Below are 5,915 nucleotides of genomic sequence, written 5' to 3' on the forward strand. Positions count from 1 at the left end.
GCTTCCTGCTGTGAACTGTAAACACAAATTGACACTCAAAACATCCCAAACATGAAAAATCAAGATAAAAAAACATGCATTCACGCGAAACCTGAAAGATATCTGCACACAGAAGCACAAAAATACCCTAAATAGGCCTAATTGTCATATTATTTATTTTGTAGCCAGCTATTTATGCATAGGATTCAAACTGAATATTAACTAATGGATTATTTCTCATGTGTAAACTCTTTCGGATTAAACGAATGACAATAAATACAAATGCAAATGTTAATGTGTGCTAATAGACGGTCACTGATTTGTGACTATGAGAACGTAACGCACGCATGATCGCACGCGGGAGGCTGGAGCGTCTCCAGGCTGCACGCTCGACTGAAGTATCCGAGGAATGCGGAATGATGATCCAGGGAAAACGACGGAAAGACCTGCCGGGAGGAGTGTTTTATCAGCGTGTAAGGGATGTTTGTGGAAGCCTGCAGTCGCCCCTGAATCACCGCGAGCTCTCCGCTAGGGAACGCGATGCGTAGGAAAAATCAATAGGCCTACATCGCTCGCTCAGCGCTGATTGGGCAACTACAGGAATTTCAAGCGCAAAGTCAAAGGTCTCTGACTGAGCGATGCCAGCTGCAGTGAGACAGACAGAGGGAGGGAGAGACAGATTACCAAATAAGGTCACTTCTGACCACTCTCTCTCTCTCTTCTCCTGTTTGACCCGCTCGGTCGGGGTGTGTCCTGGGTGTGTTCCTGTATTATAAGGCTTTCTCTGTGAATGCCAGTGCTGCAGCGACCTCACTTTACATTACAGTGTGTTTGAGAACTTATTTGTGAGTTTAAACCACCATAAATGAGCTATCCTTGCCAGAATTGTTTACGTAACCCATGCATGATTCTTTCTCATGACTGCTTTTCTGGCGCTCGCGTTGTGTGTGTTTGTCCTTAAATGGCACTAAACAAAACCTTGGGATAATTAAAAACATCAGCAGCATCAACAAAAGAGCAAGAAAAGGCCGACGCATCCCGTCCTCCCTTTCCGCTTTCCTCCAGTGAGAGCGCAGGAAGCGCGATAAGACGCTTGTTGACTCCCTCGCTTCGGGAATGTTCTCGAGAAGTTCCCTTTTCTTGTGAAATTTGCCCTCCTCACACAACAGCTACCCTCTGTAACATGTCACACACTGGAAAAGAAAACCATCTGTGTGTGGCTGAGCGCTATCAGATTCAAATCTTGTTTAAATGACAAATAATGCATATGCAAATATCGATATTTACTGTAAACACCAGCTGGATTAGTGGTAGGCTATTTAGGGTTTCAGACACTCACACTTAGTCACAGCTATTAGCTTTTACATAACCAGAATAAAGATTTATACTGACATTTTTTATATAGCCATATCAAATCAATTTTAGGCTAATCACCACAGGCCAAACCCTAAATAAAATTTATTTTAAAAAAATTTGATGTATTTAAATAAATTGCATGACTAAATAAATTCATTTAAAAATTTTATTTTAAAATATTATTTTTAAATACTTTTGCACAGAATGCTGCAGCGATGACATGGTTTTTTAGGACAAACGCTGGAAATAAGTTGCGTTTTAGCACTTCAGCTTTCATTGTCCTTAAGTCAATAGCACCGTTTCCACTTTTTTGGCTTTTGGTTAAATGCCTGAAATAAGGTCTGTGGTTAACAATATCTAAAGATATTTTCACTTTCACCAGATATTTTTCATATTAAAGCTTTTACTTGTCTTGAAAAAGGTGCTAACAAGTGTCTTAAATGGGACTACAGAGGTTGTCATTCTTTTAAAGGTGACAGATCAGGAAAATCGGACTTTTCCAGGTTTTAAAGGAGACATATTATGCCCCTTTTTACAATATGTAATATAAGTATCTGATGTCCCCAGAATGTGTATGTGAAGTTTCAGCTCAAAATACTCCACAGATCATTTATTATATAATTTTGAAAATACCTATTTTGAGTGGAAACAGAAACACGCTGTTTTCCGGGCCTGTGTCTTTAAATGCAAATGAGCTGCTGCTCCTCGCCCCCTTTTCCAGAATAGAGCTGCGCAATTACAGCTCATATCTGCTAAAAACATCTGTTTTGGTTCTGATTATCATGTTTATCGATCTGAAATCATGCGTTTTAAACCATATGAGTTTAAAATTCTGATATACGGTTTTCTGAGCGCACACAACAGTCGGATATGTCTGTGAAGGTAAACAGCTGGGAAATAAATGGCATGTTTATTCTAGATCTGTGTGGCAGCAGCAATATACATTAAATCTCATCACTTTTATTTTTTTTTTTAATAAATCAATAAATCCACTGCTCTGTTGTCTCCTCTGAGGCTGGGACTCTAAACAGTGTTCTGTGCTCGTCTGTGCAGCCAAAGACAGAACAGTTAGCATGTTTTGCTCAAACTTTCGCCATGGCGTTAGAGCTGGTACACCATTGTCGCTTGCGAAATCAAAATGATGGCGCTGTGGGTGGAAACTTACTGATTGAGGGGTGGTAATATTATAATGAGATCCCTTTGCCACGTCACCAAGGGAGCGAAATCAGACGCGCTCCTTTTCTCATACGCTTGCAGAAAAAGGCTTACCAAAACAAAGTTACTGGGTTAATCTTTTTCATGTTTCCTTGGTTGGTAGATGCACTGGGGACCTGATTATAGCACTTGAAACCTGGAAAAGTCAGATTTTCATGATATGTCACCTTTAAGAGCTATAACCAACTTGTGTTGGTCACAGACATTATTTTCAGCAATAATGCAAATGCAAAAGGGAAAAAAATCATATTGGGTTTTTGCCGAGGGAACCAGGATGATGGGGTGTTATGGGGTGTTAGGGAGGAGTAGTACCTCTGACGGGCGAACAGTCGCACCCCTGGGTGGTTCGTCCGCTTTGGTCCCCACTTGCACTCAGCTCTCACCTATGGCTCCAAGTAGCTGTTTGCATGCAACAGCGGCCACACCCGGTACACCGCTTTGACTGGCGGGCTAAACTAGGTGAGGGTAGCCGACGGGCGTCAAACCCCCGGTAAACTAGGGCTTGTCTGCCCATGCATGCGAAGACTGGACAGGCAGACTGAGCAGAAAGAAACCACTACATTGGTTCAACGATCAGAAGGCTTGGGGGTCTCGCGGTCCGTTCGCGATCGCTTTCCAGGGGGGCGGGGGGTCCCCCTCGGTACGTGGGGCCCGGTGCGACCGCACCAGTTGCACCACCCAAAGGACGGCCCAGGGTGTTGGGGTACGAGATAAGTTGCATAGAAGAACAGCAGCAGAAGCGCCAGCATCGCAAGAGACTCGGCACCGCATCTCTGGCAAACTCAGTTCCAGCATTCGCCTGTCCATTCTGCAATCGAACTTTCAGAGTGAGGATTGGACTCATTAGCCATCTTCGCACCCACAACATCCAGTGATTCTATGAAGTCGTGGTCATCTTCGCCAGCGAAGGACGAACAACAGACGGTTCCCTCGGCAAAAACCCGATTTGATTTGATGCATCCAAATTGGCCTACAAAAATGCATTGTCACTGCAGCACTCTAACTGATTGGCTGTTGTACATTGCTACTTTCTCACTAACGGTAGTGTGCACACTTTAAGACTAGTCGGTCAGATGTGAAACTACAAGTGTACTACAAGAGCAAACATCAAAGGCGACAAGCTGGAGTCTGTAATGTCGGTTAGCTTCAGACAAACATCTGGGTAGAACCGTCTTCCACAAACTATAAATAGTACACAAAGCATTATCATTAGCATCTGAGGTACACGAACAACTCATATAAGCACTTTTTGCTTTAAAGTCAAAGAGCCTGAGAAAAAGTCATTAAACAAGAGCAAGGAAAAAGTGACAGAGTGTGAAAGAAACGAGAGCGCAGGAATTCTGCAGCGGCGCTTGATCAGCGTGTCTCACTCACGCTGTTTTTGCCTTATATGGTCACAGATGACTGGAGGGAGGGAGGGAGAGAGAGAGAGAGAGAGAGAGAGGGGTGGAGGTGTGGTCTGTTTGAAAGCGGAAGAGGTGTAGAGTTTCTCTTCCGTCATTCTTTCACCTTCTGCCCGCTTGTTTTGTCGCAGGTCTCAGTAACGCAACAATGCGCCTTTCAGCAGCACATCTACCGCCAATCACTGCTGGACATTTTCCCATCATCCTGGACTAGTGTTCTGGGACTTATCCAGCACTGTCTACTTGGACACAAGCGTCAGGTTAATCAGAAGACTTAACTTTTTAATCTGAGTCTAAACTGTTTCACCCCAAAGAATAAAAACAAGAAATAAAATTTTAATTTGTAAGACGAATGTAGCTTTTTTGTGTTTAAACATAAAACCATTAGAAAACATTTTTTTGTTAATAAAATATTTAAAAACTATTTATTTTTTGATTTCAGCTGTTTCTAATGTTCATTTAGTTTAACTAAGTACTAAAATAATAATAATAAAAAAATTATAGACATGCTTCATAGACCTAAAATTCTAATGAAATCGCAAAATAACAAAACTAAACCAACAGTATATCAGCCAGGGATACTAAAATAACAGTGTCTCTTCTGAGAGGAAGCGCTTGTGGCTGCTGTGAGGTGATGATGTCGTGTGCGGTCAGGCAATGGCGGGCTGTGATTGGTGGCTGGAGATCTGCTGGATGACATCATGCGGCGAAGAAGAACCGCAGCGCAGATGATGTCACGAAAGAGAAACTTTCAAGAGTCCTAGAAAACACCAGTCACTTGTAAGACATCTGCTGTAATTACAGGCACACACGTTGCTTGCAAAAATCATATTCAGTCAGAATAAACAGCTACTTTAAGAAACAAGACTTGACTTGTTTGAGGTTAGCATGTTGATTTTTGAAGTTGACAGTTTATAACTGACATTTCACAACACATTTTGTAGTTTATCTTCAGTAAATCTGGGTCTGGATTTAATCTGAGTCCTGAAAGTTGCAGTGTGCGACAAACCACGAGGTCTTTCACCTCAAAAGAGCAAGAAAACTCGTTACCGTTAGGATCTTAAAGGGGTCATATGATGCGATTTCAAGTTTTCCTTTCTCTTTGGAGTGTTACAAGCTGTTCGTGAATAGATAAGATCCCTGATCTCTAGAGCTTCACAAGAAACCAGGGCTGGAACTGAGGGACGGTCCTGGACCTCCCATAAAGGACCCCACTAAAATGAACCTGGGGTTCTTGTTTTATTGAAACTAGCCTACATCACTAGAAACACAAACCCAGATTTGTTTGTGTTAAATTATTTTTTAACAGACACAAAGCAACATTGTTAGTCATTTGTCCCAGTTTTGTAGGCAAAATCCCGCTGAAAACTGTAAACACACTCAAGAGCGCCACACGCTGTTTCCTGAAGGAACTTACAGGGAGTTTATAGTAAAAACAGTAGTTGTGAAATATTACAATTTCAAAGAACTGATTTCTATTTTAATATAAGTTGAAATGTAATTTATTGCTGTGATCTAAGCTGAATTTTCAGCATCATTACCCCAGTCTTCAGTGTCACGTGACTTCAGAAATCATAGTTTTATTTTAGAATAATTAACTAGTTTTTATTAACAGTTCAAATTGTTTATTTTATATTTTCTGTTTTCATTTTAGGGTTTTAGTAAGGTTTAGTAATATGGTAGTGTTTTTTTTTAAACATTTTTATTATTATTTTTAATACTTTTTATTAATATAATTTTAATTAATATTTATTTTTTTTACTAAATGTTTAATTTTTGGTTTAGTTAAACTAAATGGACTTTCCCAGCAACTAGTTGAAATAAAATACGTTTTACATGATTTGTTTTATGGTTTTAGTTTAACTGCCCGGTCCTGCAGATTTGCTTTATACAACATTAGGAAGATCAGGCCCTTTCTTTCAGAACATGCAACACAACTCCTTGTTCAAGCTCTTGTTCTAT

This window comes from Sinocyclocheilus anshuiensis, unplaced genomic scaffold (genome assembly GCF_001515605.1).
Source record: "Sinocyclocheilus anshuiensis isolate Anshui unplaced genomic scaffold, SAMN03320099.WGS_v1.1 scaffold464, whole genome shotgun sequence".
NCBI classification, from domain to species: domain Eukaryota; kingdom Metazoa; phylum Chordata; class Actinopteri; order Cypriniformes; family Cyprinidae; genus Sinocyclocheilus; species Sinocyclocheilus anshuiensis.